The sequence below is a fragment of the Ursus arctos genome, unplaced genomic scaffold (genome assembly GCF_023065955.2).
Source record: "Ursus arctos isolate Adak ecotype North America unplaced genomic scaffold, UrsArc2.0 scaffold_8, whole genome shotgun sequence".
NCBI classification, from domain to species: domain Eukaryota; kingdom Metazoa; phylum Chordata; class Mammalia; order Carnivora; family Ursidae; genus Ursus; species Ursus arctos.
Window position 1 is genome coordinate 58,459,641 of NW_026623100.1, and position 19,284 is coordinate 58,478,924.

Here is a 19,284-nt window from a genome sequence, read left to right on the forward strand (position 1 = left end):
ATTTTATCTATATTATTTGCCTTGCATAATCAAATTGCAAATATTTGGGGGGTGAAAAGTAAAATAAACATTGTAGTCATGTAGTGCAAGTATTGAGGTTTAACTGTTCAACTTACCATTTATTTTATACTTGTTAGTATTAAAAGGCCTTACATACTATTAATTAGCTCTTTATTCCTCCATTCTTGACAAGTAGAATATCAACTTAATAGAGGAAGATACTCATCCACCCAAAAATTTAATGAACTGACCAAGGACACAGACCGACAAAAATTTAGTGTCCATACCAGCAGTGTCGAAATTGCCCTACCAAATCGAGCATAACGTGCTCAATTTGGAATTTGGGGTCATATTAAAGACTGATTGCTCAGCAATAAATCTAGCCAACAGGGAAGTAATGTTAATAAGTCATTAAGATAGTTATAAAACTGACCATGCAACAGTCTGTTAAGATTTTTTTTTTAATTTAAAGGGAAAGTCATTATCAAGATGTGGCGTAGTGAAAAATAGAATAAATAGATAGTTCCCCAGTTGATGCTCAAATAAAGAAAAGTGACATGTAATTATTTATGCCAGTTTCTTACATCTCTTGAGTACAATCTTAATGGTCAGCAATGCTAATAAAATCATTCATTTGAAAGTGCCTTTTTGATTTTGAAGTATAGGATTGCTTCTAGTACAAAAGATATTTAATTTTATTGTGTACTAATTTTAAGCTAACCCCTGAAGAAGTGAATACATCTTCTGAAAAAAAGTAACTCAACACTTGGGAAAGACTTAGGATACGGGGAGGTTCTGGTTGTCTGACCTGAGAGATTAAAGTTAATTTATCTGGTAATTTTTATAATTAATTTTTAAAGAAATGTAAGAGCAAGAAATATTCTTTTTCTTTGTAACTATACAAAATTTATAGAACATTATTTTTAAAACTACTGCCTTGGAGTCTGAATGAGATAGATTGAAATTACATTTCATTTCTTAAATGTTAACTCAAATCTCTTGGGGGGAGCTGACTTTAACAAGGACATCTAACAGGTGATCAAACCCAGCTACATACATATCGTTCTGTAACTTATGCCATACCCAGAATTAGCCTTTCTATTCTAAGATAAGGCTGTCGCTATCTTTCCCGTTTCCCTATTTGTTGTTCTTCCTAACTTTAAATGAAATGTCAGAAGAATAATGGAACCAGGTAAAAAGAAGCATTTCTTGTCCACTAAAATAAAATATATGCATATCTGAAAAGAGGATAAAAATTAATACCATGTAGGAAGTGAATATAGGTCATACTAGATAAACAACAATCTGTTAAATACACTAAAAGAGTTAGGAATTCTATTATCAAATCAGTATTTGTTTTGACTTAAGGGCTTTTATGGTTCTAATATTTAGTTTCTTCTTAAAAGCTAATATTTTGTTTTCAATTATGAAAATCAACTAGGAATATTGAACTCATGTAAAAAAAATTATGGATGATATAAACATGTAATTTATAAAATGAGAAATCTGTAAAGCTAGCAATATAGCAAGATGTTCTCAAACTTACTAGTAATCACAGAAATAAAACCACAGTGAGTTACCACTTTTTATCTATTTGGCTAGAAAATTTGATATGTAGATTTTGCCTTATTGCTAGCAATGATGTTGGCATATAGAAACTCTGACAGTGCTGAAAAGAATGTAGACTGATATAGCCATTCTAAAAAACAAATATTCCGGAAATAGTTATTTAAATATACATATGACCTGTGGTTATGGAGAACATATAATTTCGAGTGAAAAGAGATGCTATTTATGGTTACTCTGAGACAACAAACTTAAACCAAGTCTGTTTCAAGCAAGCGGAAAGTAATGAGCCACCTTACTTAGGACCCAGTAAATTTGTTCTTATGTATATATTCCAAAGATGTCACTCAAAAAACTAGATGCAGACACAGGAGAATCATCATAGAAAAGTGATAAGTATACAATTAATACTCAAATTCTCACACGAGAATCATCATAGAAAAGTGATAAGTATACAATTAATGTTAATACTCAAATTCTCACACGAGAATCGTCATAGAAAAGTGATAAGTATACAACTAATATTAATACTCAAATTCTCACATGAGAATCATCATAGAAAAGTGATAAGTATACAATTAATATTAATACTCAAATTCTAACCAACATAACTGATAGTTTAACTTTTCATTAGTACTTATTTGATTTTGATCGGGTTTAATGTTTTAATGATAAAAGAGGCTGCTGTGATAGAAAATTGGGTTGAGAACATGTTGCTTTAAGGAAACATGCAAGGAACATCTTTTTTGAGGAGGTTACAATTGAGCTGAAACCTGGATGGTAAAAAGGAAGCATCTGTAAGAATATCTGGGAGAAGAGCTCTCTATACACAGAGGGACAAGAGTACAGATCCTGGAGCACACGCAAGCTTATGGTGTTTGAACAAAAGAAAGTCCGTTTGATTGGGCTTGGAGCAATGACGTTTGGAGTACAAGGTGACATCACAGAAGTAGGCAAAGATGCTACTTCTTTTCAGGAACTTATAGCCGGAGTATGTATTTTAGAAGACTTTAAGCACAAGAGAGAAACATTTTTTTAATGTAATATATATACATATGTGTATATATATATGTGTGTGTGTGTGTGTGTGTGTATGGTTTTTTTTGCTGTAGTTTTAGAAATAGTTGTAGAGTAGACACATGGAGATTAGTTAGGAAGATATTAAAGTAGCCCCTCAGAAAAATGAAGGTAGTAGAGACCAGATAGTGACAATGAAGATGAGAAAAGTGGTTAGTTTTGGGGTATGTTTTGGCTATAGAATTGTGAATATTTGTTAATTTATTAGATATAGGGACTGAAACAATGAGAGAAATCAGAGGTATATGACAAGGTTTTAAATTAAACAAGTGGGAATTTGGCAGTGTCACTTAATGAAATGGGGAAAATACAGAAAGATAAAATTACGGAAGAGAAGTCTCGTTAATTTTTCTAGGCATCTCCAATTTATATGAAGTTCAGGAACAGAAAAAGCTAATCTATGGTCCTTGAAATCAGAACAGTAGTAAACTTCTGACAAGGAGTTGAGGGGGGATTGGTGTGTTGCATGAGAGAATTTTCCAAGTGTAGAAATGTTTTATATGTTAATTTTAGTGATAATATCATAAGCCTAAACTCCATGAACTCTACATTCCATATCTAAACATTTTACTGCATGTAAATTATATCTTAATATGTAGAAATAATAATTTTGTGGTCCAAAATTCAACAGAAGGGTTCATAGCATTGAATGAAAAAATTATAACTTTCTTCATCCTCAGCTTTTGAGGTTAACCCAGTTCTTCAGGGGTCTGATCTGTGGCTTGTTGAAACATTTTGCCCTCTCCTCAGATTACATAAGAGCAGGACACATTTTGCTCACAGAGGCACAGCAGAAGCTCGCCTAACGAATCTTGAAATATGTCTGTCAAATGACAGGGAAAAAATGTGTGTGCATGATCTGTAAAATACAGAAATGTTTTGTGTCATGATTTATGGCAGCACTGCACAAAATTCTAAAATCTTAGGGCTTTATATTTATACAACATTAAGCCCCACAATACCTGCCTTCTAGCTCGACAGGGCTGATTATTCTTTATCGTAATTCATTTCCCATTGCTAGCATATACCTCTGTTATCAATCACACATGATTTATCTGCTTCTTGATTCGAATCACTGTGGTATACCTGGTCCAGGTGACACAATATAGATTTCAAAATGGAAATGCATCACTCTGTGTGAAGCAGATGTTAAAGGATAAAGGATAGAAGAAACATGAAATTATTCTGGAGGAAAAGAAGTGAAGATAGAGAAGGAAAAGTACTATATCTAATTTTTCTAAGGAGTCTTATGTGTGTAAATCAGGAGAAATATAATTGGGAAATTATTATTTTAAATTACGCAAAAACCTTCAAAACCACTGTGGAAGTACAATGGCCTTACCATAAATTTGAGAGGCCCTCTCCTCATGTGACCACCCGATAACTGTGCAGATGACAATAACCATGTTGTTCCATTAATATGTCCCTATTTGAAGGTATTTAAGAAGGGAGAATATCTATTCAGCCCCTCTTTGGTAGGAGCTGGTTTAAAAAGTAACCTTTTTTTAGGAGTTTAGGGTGAGAGACCATTGAACAATGGCCAGATCATATGTAAAAATAGTACTCTGACCACAGTCCTGTAGCTACCATTCTGTGAAGCCAAACCACAACCACTGCAGCAATTGGCCCCAGATGGTCAGGACTTGGTCAGTGATTGTCAGCTTCTCAAACTCTCATTCCCTCATCCTTGCTTCCAACTCAGGATCAACCAGAGAAAGCCAGCCATGCTCCCTACACTAATTACATAGGATGTCAGATTTCTAGTAGCTCACCTCCAGCTTACGCACTCCAGCCTCTTCCAGTGAGGCCATCAGGGCATCCCTGAAGTGTTGCCTCCCTCTTCTCCCCACTACAAAGTTTTCCCATTTGCCTACCTGCCTTTGAGTTTCCATCAGACAGCAGTGATGGTGGCTGATTTCTTTGCTATCCCACGCTCTGAATAAGTAGCTTATGCAGGTTCTCCATTAGGGGGTCTTCCTTTCTTTCTATATCTTCCAGTCTTCCTTTCTTCTTTCTTTCTTTAAAGGAGGAACTGGTAACGCAATGAAGATACTGAAAATAGTGAGAAATTATGAGGAGATTTAGGAATTTGCAGTAGTTGAGAGTAGAGATTTCTGAGAAGGAAATTTCCATGTTAATTTCCACAGAAAGTTTAAGTAAACTTGAAAGAGGAGGAAGCTGAATGGAGGTAGCCATTCATAAGCCATTGTTGAGCATGAAAGAGCAATTTCAAGTGCAATGGAAGGGAGGAGAGGCAGAATGAAAACTAAATGTGATGTAATGGAGGTGTGGAGGCATTAACTGCAGAAATGTTTCTAGAACAAAATTAGGGATTTTACTTTTTTTTTTTAACAGATTTTATTCTTCAATTTTTTAAAAAAAGAGAGAGAGGAGCAGGGGGGAGGGGCAGAGGGAGAAGAAGAGAGAAATTCCAAGCAGACTCAACACTGAGTGTGGAGCCCAACGTGGGGCTCAATCTCATGATCCTGGGGTCACTACCTGAGCCAAAACCAAGAGTCAGGCATTCAACTGACTATACCACCCAGGCACCCCACAGTTAGAGATTTTAAAGGACAGAGACCTTAGGATGTCATTTTCGTATGGTGGAGCATGAAGATTCAGTTATTGTTACTGTAGAGGTGAGAGAGGAAGATACTGGGTTGGAATGGAGTTGGAGGGAGAAAGAAAAGACAAAGAAATATAGACAAGAAACAGGAAAATAACGCCAGAGCCCAAATTCAGAGAACATTTAGTGCTAGAAGGCAGTGATAAAGACCTAAACCAACCAAGGGAAAAGAAAAATACATGTTTCCATTGGAAAAGAAACTTGGAGGGATTCTAATCCTATTAAATAATTTAGCTGTTGAGTTAATGGAAGCTCAGGGTCATAGACAAAACAGGCAAAGATGTTGGAGGATACCCAGGGTAAATGGGGTCACAGACTCCTAAATGAGAGAGAGAGAGAGAAAGTGTGTGTGTGTTTTTGCATTACCTAGAGTCAGTCCAAACCCTAAGTTGCTGTGACAGTTTCAGAATTATTTTATAGAAAACTAGATCATTGCTGAACTGAGTAATTGCTTTTTGAAATGAGTGCAAGTATACTTGAAGTAAGAGAATGTCTTTAAAAAACATGCTTTGAAGTTAGACTATACTCCCATTTTTAAATCCCTTCTCTACTATTTACTGTCATTGTAATTTTAGGCAATTATTTGAGAATTCAAATTTCAATTTCTTCATCTATAAAATGAGAAGAGCAATACTACCTCATAGGGATAAAAAGAGTCAATGTAAGTAAAATTCTTAGCATCATATCTGGCTCATAGCTGGTAGTAAAAGTGAAGGAATGCTTTTATATGTGGAGAAAATATACCGTTCATTTGATTATTACTTAGCTTTAATACTTACATGCCCACATACTTGCATACACACACATACAAACACACACACACACACACACACACACACACACACACATCTCAATAACCACGTGAGAAGGGCAGAACGGGAGCTATCCTCTCCATTTTTATACAAGAGAATATTGAAGGTACAAGGATATTAAGCAGTTTGTCCCAGATCTGATACTTAATACAAGCAGAACTCAAACCCAGGACTCTTGATTTTCTCGGGCCTTGAAAGCCCTAGATTCATGGTTATACATATGAATTTTTATTCCAAGAAATTGGAGCACTCTCTCAATGGCTCTATAAAATCTTGACTAAGTTTCAAAGGGATAACCACAGTGAGTGCCAAGAACCTCTGCAGCGTCATAAGTCTGTCTGTCTGTTAGAGCTGAGGAAGAGCCTAAGGATCATTGTGTCTGACCTCTCATTTTGCAGTTGATGAAAAACATCAACTTTTCTAATTTATACTTGGAGAGCTCCTAAAGCCAGATCCCCTAATCAGTAATCTCATCATTACAAAAATCTCCATATTATTTATCAAATATAATGTGGAAATTAGGTCTGGCTGAAAAATTTGTTTTGAAAATAACTGACAAGAAGTTGAGAAGTGGAGTTTAATGGGAAAATCCTATTTGTGTTTACAGTTATACTTATTATCACTATAAACGTTTGCCATTTTTTAAAGGAGCTTCTTGTCTGAGTATGACTTTCATTTATGGTATATATATTCCTGACCTGTAAACATTCTGCTTACACATGCCAATGTCCTTTACATTACAATTTTATACATTTTTTATAAGCATAAAAGAAATGTATAGAGGTACTAAATAAATCCATGTATAAAATACTTCTCATAGCTTATATTATCTTGCATATTATCTCATTGAATTCCAGGACATTTGTACAGAACAATTATTATTTTATATAGTTTATAAATAAATTATGTTTTAAACATCCAAAGAATATATGTTTTATTAATAAGTATAAAAATAATTGCTATGGTAGGACTTAAAATATAATTGATGTTTTCAAATATAAGAATTGTGAGGATATATAATCTTCAGCTTGCTAACCTGCTAAATTAGAGATTCATATTACAGGAAGTTATATGATCCTGCACCCATCAAACACATGGAATATGGATTCTGTTTACCTATATCTGAGGGCTGCAATAAAATGCTTTCTGAAAATAAGAGGAAAGGAAGTTCTCCACAGCTGAAACATAGTGGAATATAAGAAAGATAATCAAGGTCGCTAAAAAGAGGCAAACCTTAGGTAAGAAGAAATTAGCTCTGATTTGAGTCGAAGGATTAGCATATTTAAAGAAAGAACGTTTCATCCACTGGACTAGTTGGTTTACTTAGAAAACAAAAAGGAAAATCATTGAGGTAAACATGGACTGCATCCAGCCAGATACTATTTAGAGAAGACAGCGCAGGTCCAAGCAGTAAACTGTGCTGTCCCCAGGAAAGATGTATACTTACTGTAGATAAAATGTATGCCTTGTTACCTTAGCCTGAGACAATTATACATCCATATTTTATAACTAACTCCTGAGGTTCTAAGTCCAAGACTGAATATCAGCTTTCTGCAATTCAATTCTCTTGTTGTATGCTTGCAAGAAGAGTCCTGCAGGTCTGTCCAATTTGGTAATTACTAGCCATATGTTGCCATTGACCACTTGAAATTGTGGCTCATCCAAGTTGAGCTGTGCAGTAAGTGTAAAATACACACTGCATTTCAAAGTCATAGTATAAAAGCTACATAATTATCTTATTAGTAACTTCATTGATTGCATGTTGAAATTTTTTTTGAAATTATGGTATTTTTGCCCATATCAGGTTAAATAAAGTATTAAAATTCATTTCACCTATTTGTTTAAAAGATTTTATTTATTTGAGAGAGAAAGAGCGCACACGCACATGAGAGAGCACAAGCAGGGGAAGCAGGAGAGGGAGAAGCAGCCTCCCCACTGAGCAACGAACCTGATGTGGGGTTCCATCCCAGGACCCTGGGATCATGACCTGAGCCAAAGGCAGACCCTTAACCAACTGAGCCACCAGGCACCCCTATTTCTTATTTTCTAATATGGCTTCTAAAAATATTCAAATTACATATGGGGCTCCTGTGTACAGATTTGTGGATCATATAGTTACTTTGGACGACCCTGGTCTGTATGAATGTAAAACATTAATGTCCATTTCCACCCCCTCTGTATTTTTTAGTGTACATTAGGTGAGTGACGTTCTTATTGTAGGTAATTTTGTGAGAACAGCTGGTTATAGGGATTCAGACGTTTGGTTCCTTCACAGGCTATGCTTCTCATGGAATATTTAAAAAGCAGCATTTGGGTTTTATATCTCAGTTTCATGAATTTGTTTCACCTGAATCTGCCATTGAGAATGGCATCTAATCTTGGCATGTTGGAGAATCAGAGTTCATAGTGCTGAAGGCCAGATCTTCTACCATGATACACTGACCATAGCTGGCCATACTATCAGCTTTTTGGAAGACAGCCAGCTGTCCAATATTTCCCAGAACAAATCACATCTGTTTTGTATATGTTTGTGTGTGAATATCTTTCAAACATTGTAATTTTATAAATTGAGATATTTTATAATTAGTTTTATATTATTTATTTTTAGTTTTATATTATTTATTTTTATAATATGTATTATATATTTATTTTTATATTTATTTATTTATAATATAGTTTATATATTATTTATTTTTATAAAACTCATACATAAAGTTTAAAAGTCATTTTTCTGTGCCCCACATACATTTGCTACTGCCAAGTAGTCAGCAGCTCTTTTTAATCTTTTAATTATGCTGGTATTTGCCTCTGTTTCTCTAAATGCCTATATTGCCACTTCTTTGCTTTTCAGTTTTAGTGATTATCTATAGAACTTATTATCTATAGTGATTATAGATAGTGCTTTAGTGATTATAAAACTGGAGATTTTGCTTTCTTTCATAGATTTTACCCTTTCACATGTACACACAGACATGTGCACACTTATTATAGAAATCTAAGTTTTCCATTCTGCCATCCTCCAAAGAGAGGTATATTATAATTTTGGTTAGACTATAATTCACAGAGGAGTGGAATCTAATGCATGTGTTCATTCTACCATCTTTAAGGACAATCTGAATAAGGTCTTTACATTGAAGGAATAAAATATCAGAATGTGAAGTTAGGGTCAGTATTGCTGAATGAGTAACCATGGTCAATGTCACATTGGGCGAGTGGTCGCATTGAAGGAGAATCACAAGTCCTATGTCATCCGCCATGCCTCTCTTTCTTAACCCATCCATTATTCACCCTATGACCTTGTTAACAAAGACCCAAGGTTGGAACTTTCTGAAAAAATTTTAGAAGATTGGTATGTTAGTGAAAGATTCATGGGGGAGAAGAGCTTGAGGACAGCCATGCCCTTCACTGAACATAGGCCTGTCTCTTCCACAACAGAATTAGATGAGATGTGAAGGGAGGACAAAAGATCAACACACCAAGTTTGGTAATAAACTGGGTGAAAGGTAAAAACTTGCTCATCTTCATATGCCTTCAAAGATAGCCAGGGCTTAGATGAGTGAAGAGTAAAGGAAAAAGGCTTTTTTTTGGGGGGGGGAGTGATAGGGGTGTCAAATACTGACAATACATGGAAGTAGCAAAGTACAGGCATGTTCAGAGAATGATGGATTTTTGAGTTTAAGAAAGATAAGAAAGTTCATATATGCATCAAGAGGAGATAAATGTGTAGAAATAGAATCAAACAATCTTAGGTGAGAAAAAGGCCTGAAAGACCATCAAATTCACACTCCTGATCAATGTGGATATCACTTCTAACTCTTCTATAACTTTAATATAATAAAAGCATGCTTCTTTTAAATTTATTTAAAGTAGAATTGTTCTTTTTTTATTTTAAATCATTAAGAGCCAGAGAGCAGAGTATTAAATACAAAATTATAGTGCTTTTTTTTTAGTATCACATTTTTTAAATTTAAGTATAATATTTTATTACTTTCAGGTGTACAGCATGGTGATTGAACAATTGTGTACCTTATTCAGTGCTTACCATGATAAGTGTAGTCACCATCTGTCACCATACAATGTTACTACAGTATAATTGACAGTTTTCCCTTAGCTGTACTCTTCATCTCCATGACCTACTTATTTTATAAAGGGAAATGTGTACCTCTTAATCCCCTTCATCTGTTTCACCCATATTCTCACCCACCTTCCCTCTGGCCACCACCAGTTCTTGTTATTTGTCTGGGTTTGTTCATTTCCTTTTTCATTTGTCTTGTTTTTTAGATTCCACATATAATTGAAATCATATGATATTTGTCTTTCACTGTTTGATTTATTTCACTTAGCATAACATCCTCTAGGTCCATCCATGTTGCTGCAAATGACAAAATCTTATTCTTTTTTATGGCTGAGTAATATTCTATTATATAGGTATATATGCCAGATCATCTTTATCCATTCATCTATCAATGTAAACAAGTTGCTTCCATATTTGGCTGTTATAAATAAAGCAGCAATAAATGTAGGGCTGCATATATCTTTTCAAACCAGTGTTTTTGTTTTCTTTGAGTAAATACTCAGTGTTGGAATTTCTGGATCATATGGTATTTTTAATTTTTGAGGAATTTCCATACTGTTTTCCACAGTGGTTGTACCAATTTACATTCCCACCAACAGTTCACTGGTGGTGCTTTTTCTCTGCATCCTTGTCAACATTTGTTATCTCTTGTCTTCTTGATGATAACAATTCTAACAGCTGTGAGGTGATATCTCATTGTGGTTTTGATGACTAGTGCTGTTGAGCACTTTGTCATGTTTCTGTTTGCCATCTGTATGTCATCTTTGGAAAAGTATTCAGGTCCTCTGCCCATTTTTTAATTAGACTGTTTTTTTGTTCTTGAGTTGTAGAAGTTCTTTATATATATTTTTAATATTAACCCCTTACTAGACATATCATTTGTGAATATCTTCTCCCATTCACTAGGTCGTATTTTTGTTTTATTGATGGCTTCCTTTGCTGTGTAATTTTTTTTTTTGGCATAGTCCCAGTTGTTTATTTTTGCTTTTGTTTCTCTTGCTTAAGGAGACATATCCATAAATATGTTGCTAAGGATGATGTCCAAGAGATGATTGCCTATGTTTGCTTTTAGGAGTTTTATGGTTTCAGGTTTCACAGTTAGTCCTTTAATCCATTGAGAGTTTATTTTTGTGTATGGTGGGAAAAAGTGGCCCAGTTTCATTCTTTTGCATATAACTATCCAGTTTTCCCAACATTTATTGAAAACACCGTCTTTTCCCCATTGTATATTTTTGCCTCCTGTGTTACAGATTAATTGACCATGTAAGTGTAGGGTTTTTTTATGAGCTCTTTATCCTGTTCCATCAATCTATGTGTCCATTTTTGTGCCAGTACCATATTGTTTGGATTGCAACAGCTCTGTAGTAGTACATCTTGAAATCTGGGATTATGATACCTCCAGCTTTGTTCTTCTTTCTCAAGATTGCTTTGGCTATTCAGGGCCTTTTGTGGTTCCATAAAAATTTTAGGATTATTTGTTCCAGTTCTGTGAAAAATACTATTGGTATTTTAATAGGGGTTGCACTGAATCTGTAAGTTGCTTTAGATAGTGTGGACATTTTAATGATAATAGTTTTTTTCCAGTCCATGAGCATGGTATATCTTTCCATTTCTTTGTGTTATCTTTAATTTCTTTCATGAATATTTTATAGTTTTTGAAATACAGGTCTTTTACCTCTTTGGTTAATTTTATTCCTAGATATTTTATTCTTTTTGGTGCAATTTTAAATGGGATTGTTTTCTTGATTTCTCTTTCTTCTACTTTGTTGTTAGTATATAGAAATGTAACAGATTTCTGTGTATTAATTTTGTATCCTGCATCTTCACTGAATTCATTTTTCAGTTCTGATAGTTTTCTTTTTTTATTTTTGTGGAGTCTTCAAGGTTTTCTGTATGTAGTATTGTCATCTGCAAACAGTGACAGTTTTACTTTATACCAGTTTGGATGCCTTGTATTTATTTTTCTTGTCTGATTGCTGTGGCTCAGACTTCTATGCTGAATAAAAGTGGTGAGAGTGAACATCCTTGTCCTTTTGTGGATCTTAGATGAAAGTCTCTTAGTTTTTCACCATTGAGTATGATGTTAGCTGTGGATTTTTCACATATGGCCTTCATTATGCTGAGGTATGGTCCTTCTAAACCCACTCTTTTACGACTTTTATTATTAGTGGATGTTGTAAAAATTGTGGTGTTTGAATTGTTTTCTTTAAGAAACAAGATTGCTAAAAATGTGTAACAATGGAATTGTGTGCTTTCCCCTAGAATATAGGCCATAGTTGATTTATAAACTAACTTGAAGGTGATAATGAGGGAGATTCTGGCTAGACGCATTTATAAGATACTTTAGTCATCTTAGCTGGAATGATGAAGGTCATACCTTAAGAAGGAGGCAGGAAAAGAGAGGTAAAAAGGAATAGAAATACGCACAGTATTTAAATACTAGGAAATAGTGAAAGTATAAAAATGAAATATTGATTCAAAGTGATGAGTCTAGTTTGATAAAAAAATTTTGTATAAAAAATAAGTTTTCTTTTTAAGGGTGTTGAATTTGAACTTAAAGACTATATAAGAGGATATACAGGAAACTAAAAATCACCCACCCCTGGTCCGTTGCAGCCAAATACACAACTAAATCTGACTATAAGTAGAGAAAATTAGGGAAATTTTATTCATGAATTTTAAAATTCTGCATAATTTGTCAGCATTAATTCTGACCAAATGCTGTTAATTTGGGCTTTTAAAAATATTATTCTTGGTTTCCTTGCGGGCTCATGACAATGGCGATAGTGCTCCTTAAGCCTTTATCAGATGCTTAGTAACTTTATTGAAAGAAAAAGGAAAGAAGGAAAGGGAAGGACAAGAAGGGAAGAAAGAAGAAAAGAAAAACTGAAGAGAACTAGATGACTGGATTATGAATCGATTGAGTTTGTGTTTATGAATGTATACAGTAAGAAAGCTTCAGCTTTCACAGCACCCAGTAATGTCCTAGTCAGGGCCTCCTTTGATCACAAGGCTTTTAGAAAATGAGAAATTGTTGTTCTTTACAAAGAAGCTGAAAATAATTTTAATAGATAATTTTCTAGGCCTCACTATATTCTGTTTATTGTTGTGACTGAACACAGGCACACATGATTTGCATTGTATAACAGCCTTGTAGAGAAATCCAACCCCTGCCTTTTTAGAATGCTAATAGTGTTTTGATTCTGCCATTAGTTTTATAGTTGTTAATATTGAAAGAGTTTGCTTTGAATGGGAATATTTGTCAAACACAGACAGTTCTATTTTAGAGTGTATCAAATAGAGACAGGAATTTTTGGCATGAGCATTTATATGGAACACTGGGGGAGATCTGCTTTGACAACTGAAATACATGTTGTTTTATTTTATTTTTTTTTTGATAGGCAATTGTAGAATTCCATAGGTAAATGGTCTTTCATTTTATTATAATGGGAAACGAATACACGGCAGAGCCTTCATTTTTAAACATCTTCTTTTTTGTTTGTTACATAGTGTTGTTTCAGATAAAGTACTAATAGGTGGATATTTCTCAATATGAATTGTTCTTGTTTTTCCCCTGCTTTAGTCTCAAATTTATTAAATGAATGGAATGAATGTTACGATGGGATAGCTGTTTGGTAAAATTCTAAGGAATGTCACTGTCTGAATTAACTTTTCTTGAGAGATGTATGGCGTACTTGAATTCAGTTATGGAGAGATAATGTACTACACAAAAAAGAACATATATCTCTTTTTCTGTCCTTCTTTCTAGGGGCAAAACTCAGAGTGAGTTCTTGTACAAGGATAGCACTGTCATAATCTAATGATCTAGGAATGATAGCTTTATGCGCAATTCCAAGACCAACAAAGTAATGTTCTGAAGTAGATGGGCAGTTGGTAATTCAAGATTTAGAATTGTTTATAACAAACCTCCTCTTGCCCAGTAGGTGAAGAGTTTGCTGAGTTCAGTGGTTCTTTCTCAGACCTCTTTCTCTTGTATGTCTCTGTAGTTTGTAGGGTTTTTGACCTGCTCTTGTTTGTCCCCCTGATTTCATGTGTTTGCCATGATACTCTATTATATCCATCGTCTTCTAGGCTTATAGGTAGCTCATTCTTTAATTCTTTTTCAGTTCCACTTATATTGCCTATTTCCTAACTCTCAGAAAACAATAAGCACTTGTTTTTTTACCACCAGTATTTTTTCCTGTGAGAGGTAATGTGCTGATATATACTTAACTACTGTGTATGTGTGTGTGTATCCAAAAATAAAACTTTAGATTTCACTTTCTGGGTACAAATGCAAACTCACCTTGGCCAAAAATGTATTTAATCATCCTTCTCTTATCTTGCTAGTCCACCCCTGCCCTTAACTGGACATACTTCACAAAAACGTGGAAGAGGTGAATGAGCTTGATTCTGGAGAACTGTCACCAAGTTTAGTTTTCTACTGTATTTATGGAGTTCAGGAATTATACTTTCTGATCTCAGAGAATAAATCCTATCCAACCTACTTAAGTATTTCTGCCATAGTTTTTTCTTTTTCAAAAGTAATTGTTACAACTACTTATGCTGAAATCACTTCAGCTTCTCTTACTGAGTTATATGTATTCCTTCACAGAACAACAATGACATTTTATAATCAGAACAACAGAACCATGTGTTATTTGGAACCAGATGTTAAACACATTTCTGGATGATCTTAACTACCACAAATAAGTCTAACATCAAAGTGCCACCTGCAGAAACACAGTCTGAGTCTGAGGAGAGAAGTGTCTTTTTCTACCAAGCTGTACATGGTAAGATGAAATCTGTACTAGAAGATTTTCACATAATTCTCACATAATTCCATTCTTGATCTTTTGTTTCAGTTGCAGGTTTTCTCTAACTTTTCTATCAAAATGCCCCAGAAAGCACAGGAGACTGAACATACCCCTTCAGGAAATAGAAAGGCAGAGCTTGAAGCAGCCTAACTCAACACTGTGTTGTAGTCACACATTGTATCTTAAACCTTCTTGGGAAGTTTTCATTCTCTTCTAATACGTTTCTGGAAAATGAATGTTTAAAACTACTTGGTATTGATTGAAATTGATTATAGAGGCATAATTGTTGTGTTCATGCTAGCACAGTGTCCTATGCTCTTAGAGTTATGAATACACAACTGTGAAATACACAGATCTTAAACATACATTCACTGAGTTTTAACACATACATCTACCCCTGCAATTCAAACCCTTATCAACTTATAGACCATTAACTTCACCCCACTGTTTCCTCAAGGATACTAGTCAGTCCCAACTCCCATACCGCTCTGGGAACTCCAGGTTGAGAGCACTCCCTTGAGAAGGACAGTAGTCAATAAAATTATTGCAAGGAGTGCTCAGGAAAAAAAAAAAATTGCTCCTAAATACTTCAGCATTCAGCATGGATTTTATCAACTAGAATTCAAAATTTGCTTACAGTTTTTGTGACTTTTTGTGCATAATTTTTATGCACAATACAGTGAAATACACAGATCTTAAACATACATTCACTGAGTTTTAACACATACGTCTACCCCTGCAATTCAAACCCTTATCAACTTATAGACCATTAACTTCACCCCACTGTTTCCTCAAGGATACTAGTCAGTCCCAACTCCCATACCGCTCTGAAACAAATACTGCTTTTATTTGCCTGTTGCAAACTGTCATATAAGTAGAATCCTATTCTTTCAGGTAAAGCTTCTTACATGCGGTAGAATGTGTTTGAGCTTCATCCCTGATGCTGCATGTATCAGAGATTTGTTACACTTTGTTGCTGAGTACTATGGTATCGTATTAGTATATCAAGTATATTTATGAAATTCTCCTATGGATAGACTTCTGGACTGTTTTCTTTTTTGGATATTAAAATAAAACTGCTATGAATATCCTAGTACAGTATTTTTGAGGACATATATTTTAATTTTCTTGGGTAAATACTTGGGTGTGGTATTTCTGTGTGAGAGGGCTGGTGTATGTATATTTTCATATGAATTTTCAGAACATTTTGCAGAGTGTTATATCATTTTGTATTCCCATGCTCACCAACATTTGGTGTTGTCAATCTTTTTGATTTTAGCCATTTTGTTGGATATGTATATCAATTACAATTTTAATCTACATTTATCCAACGACTAATGAAGTTGAACATTGTTTCCTGTGCTTGTTCGTGATTTATACATATTCTTAAGTGTCTGTTCAAATCTCTTGCCCATTTTTTATTGTTTGCCTTTTTAATATTGAATTGTAGGAATTCTCTTTATATCCTGAACAGTAGTCCTTCCCAGAGAGATGTTTTATAAATATCGTCTCCCTGTTGTGGCTTATATATCCTCTTAATAATAGTATACTTTTGTGAGCAAAAGATTTTACTTTTAATCAAGCCTTTTGATTTTAATCAAAATTGTCTATTTTGCTTTTGCTTAACTTAGACTTTTACTTCATACCATACATAAAAATTAAATCAAAATATATCGATCTAAATATATTAACTAAAATTTTAAAACCTCTTGGACAAAACATGGGAGAAAATTTTCATGTTTTTTTAATGTGAAAATTGTGCTTTATCAAAATTAAGAACTGTTCTTTGAAAAACTCTATTAAGTAAATGAAAAGGTAAGCCACTCGGAAGAAATTGGCATATCACATATCTAATGAAGAACTCATATCTGCATATAAAACAACTTAAAGCTAAATAAGGAAACATATACAATTTTTAAAATGGACAAAAGTTTTGAATAGACATTTCATCAAAGAATATACGTGAATGGTTAATAAACACATGAGAATATGACCAATTAATTTGCTCACTAAAACCAAGATTTAAGACCACTCCATACCCACTAGAATGTCTATAAGCAAAAATCTGACAAGGCCAAGTTTTGCAAGAATGTGGAGAAACCGAAGCCTCGTTCATTACCAGTTAGAATGCGAAATGTTACAGTTACTTTGGAAAACAGCTTCTGCCATTCACTGAAAGCTAAACATTGACCTACCACATGAGACAGCTATTTTTTTCATAACTTTATTGAAGTAAAATTGACATAAAATAAACTGCATGTATTTATTTATTTATTTTTCTTTTTTTAATAATTTTTTATTATGTTAGTCACCATACAGTACATCCCTAGTTTTTGATGTAAAGTTCCATGATTCATTACTTGCGTATAACACCCAGTGCATCATGCAATACGTGCCCTCCTTAATACCCATCACCGGCCTATCCCAATCCCCCACCCTCCTCCCCTCTGAAGCTCTCAGTTTGTTTCCCAGAGTCCATAGTCTCTCATGGTTCATTCCCCCTTCTTTTTCCTTCCTTCCTTCCTTCCTTCCTTCCTTCCTTCCTTCCTTCCTTCCTTCCTTCCTTCCTTCCTTTCTTTCTTTCTTTCTGGCTTGAATGTATTTATTTTATTTTATTTTGATGTAAAGTTCAATGATTCATTAGTTGCATATAACACCCAGTGCACCGTGCAATGCATGCCCTCCTTACTACCCATCACCAGCCTATCCCATTCCCCCACCCCACCCCCGAAGCCCTCAGTTTCTCAGAGTTCATAGTCTCTCATGCTTCACTCCCCCTTCTGATTACCCCCCTTTCTTTATCTCTTTCTTCTCCTACCGATCTTCCTAGAAACAACTATTCTAATCCTTCATCTTTATCCAAGTAAATGAAAGGAGATGTTCATATGAAGACTTCTACACAATTAGTTCTTAGTTTTATTTTTATTAGCCAGAATCTGGAAACAATTCAAATGCCTATCAACAAGTGAGTGGATAAACAAAATAGGAGTATCCATATAATGTAACACAACTCAAAAATAAAACTGAGCAAACTATTAATGCCTGCAACAGTGTGGATGGGCCTCAAACTTATACCAAGTGAAAGAAGCCAGATACAATGTAATACATATGATTACATTTATGTGATACCACTAGCAAAGCTAAAACTATACAGACACAAAGCAGCAGCAGCAGAACAAAACAATCAAGAGGATACACAAGAAATTTGCCGCGGAAGTTCAAATGCTATTTGACACCTGCTTTCTAGAGCTGAAGGACTCATACAAATTAATACATCTATTTGTGAGTCCCTCCGATGGATTAAAATGGTTGAGGCTACAGGGTGGGAAACTGAAAAGGATTTAATAATTCTAAATATATATTTCTCAGGAGAGATACAGCAAGACTGTATATTTCATGTTACATTTATTCCTTGAATTTTATCAAGTGAACTTTAGAGGAAAAATATAAGGCTTTAAGCAAGTAATGGAAGAATCTGTAGGAGACTTTAAATACTGGCTTCAAGATATTTTCAGATAATGTGCTGATTTAGACCCAACAGCTCATGAAATGACCCCTGTCCTCTATTTTTGTAAATAATGTAAGGCCTAAAATGAAAATTTTATCAGAAAGACTAAATCAAGATGGAAAATTATAGATCTGGTGTGTCTCCGTAATATAGTGGAGTATTTTTGAAGGGACCTAGGAAAACTGAAAAGCTAACATCTAAGGTAAAATATCACCTTTCAGATAAACAAGGATTCCAATTAGAAACAGAATTTAAAGGTCCTCCATACTCTCAGAACTGAGGACTTATTGATAAGGGTGCTTCAGATTCTGTAAGCAAAAAAGTCATTGGGACTTTTTAAAAGTCATTATTAGCACACATAAAAGTGTTAATTTACCACCTGCCACCGTTCTAAAGGTTTTAGCCCTTAGTCATTCTCTCTCTTGAATTACCGAGAAATAACAATACAAGTGTATTTTTCTTGTTAAGTGCCACTATTTCTGTCATAAATCCCACTATTGTGGAAGAGCAGATCTCTTGAACTACTTCTACTTGGGTCGTTTGAAATTCTAATAATTCCAGATTCTTCTCTGTGTCTCAACCTCTAACTGTCCCTCTGTGACTGCTACCACCACAACACTTCTTTCTCTTCCTTGAAACTGGCCTGTTAAATTTATTATCAAATTTTATAGAGATTTACTCTGCAACTAGAACTGTCTAATAAAATATTTAACTGAAAAATTGTGTACAGAATACCCAGGAAAATGTTCCACCTTGGATCATTTCATAGCCGATATTTTGATATTTGTTTTCCTATGGTAAAT

At 34.4% G+C, this 19,284-nt stretch overlaps 1 long non-coding RNA gene across 1 annotated transcript in view; it reads left to right on the top strand.

The window, feature by feature from the left end:
* LOC123002096 (uncharacterized) overlaps positions 1 to 19,284 on the top strand; it is a 268,148-nt gene that overhangs the window by 128,002 nt on the left and 120,862 nt on the right. The window contains exon 3 of the long non-coding RNA XR_006411645.2: positions 14,772 to 14,949. This is a non-coding gene — a long non-coding RNA (uncharacterized LOC123002096). The remainder of the gene's footprint in view (positions 1 to 14,771; positions 14,950 to 19,284) is intronic.